We start from the raw sequence: 1,313 nt of genomic DNA, 5'->3' as shown, positions 1-1,313 counted from the left end.
ACACACACACACACACACACACACACACACACACACACACACACACACACACACACACACACACACACACACCCTCTTACAACTGATCAAATGTAGCCTACTACTGTCATTTAAGACAAAGAAAATCTTTACATTTTAGAAGATGAAACCATTTATCTGTAGCCGATTAGTTGTTGTTTTTTTTATAATTAACTTATTAAATAATTGATTTTTGTCTGGCAGCTTTTCTCTTACATGTTTTAGTCTGTTTTTTTGTTTTAGGTTGTTTTTATGTGTTCTGAAAATAAAATATATATAAAAAGGTTGTTTCATATTTTACAGTGCTTATATTTTTGTCTTTGTAGTTCATATATTTTCTAGTATGTAAAATCTTAATTTGTTTATTAATTAGTAACTCTGTCTGTCAGACAAATGTCATTAATTTTTAATTTGACTGTTTTATTGATCCCCAGTCGGGGGAATAACAATTTACACTCTGTTTGTTAGTAATCACTACACACCGGTCTGAAGAACACACACACACACACACACACACACACACACACACACACACACACACACACACACACACACACACACACACACACACACACACACACACACACACTCAGGACCTAATCATGCACAAATGGAGAGATGTCAGAGTCAAGTGTCATGAAATTACTCTTAATGTGTACTTAAGTACAGCCCATGAGTAAATGTACTTAGTAACATTCCATCACTGTAAAACACTCCATGTCCTCAACCAGGGATGTTCAACAGGGGGTCTGGGACCCCTAGGGGGTCCTCAGAGTCAGTGCAAGGGGCCTCCAAATTGATGTTATGAAAACATAAATCTAACATATTATTAGCAAATATATATCCCCACTGATGATAGGCTTACTGGCCTAGGTAGTCACTAAGGGACCCATCCACAGGTCCATCCATCCTGAGGATTCACTGTGCCACATGTATATTTAACATTAAAACATGATTTATAAAAAGCCATGCCAGCAATTATTAGGTTATTTAAATAGCTTAGTATTATATGGAAATAAGGTGTAAAGGCTTTAGGCCTCCCTACACCTTACTGTAGGCCCAGTTCAATATGGGCCATATATCTATATCTATATATATAGATATATATATATATATAAAATCATTATTATTATTAGGGGGTCCCTCTCTGTCTCTCTGTTAAACAACGACCCCTGTCCTAAACAGAAAATGTCAGATTGTAGTGTCTCTGTTTGGCCACTAGATGGAGACATTAGGTTAAATATGTGGTTCCAAAGCCTCCCTGTGATGTCCGGATGTCGGTGTGTAGTATAGTA

The sequence above is a fragment of the Etheostoma cragini genome, chromosome 22, assembly GCF_013103735.1.
Source record: "Etheostoma cragini isolate CJK2018 chromosome 22, CSU_Ecrag_1.0, whole genome shotgun sequence".
Lineage (NCBI taxonomy): Eukaryota > Metazoa > Chordata > Actinopteri > Perciformes > Percidae > Etheostoma > Etheostoma cragini.
The sequence above is the reverse complement of the archived record's forward strand: the minus strand, read 5'-3'. Positions refer to the sequence as shown.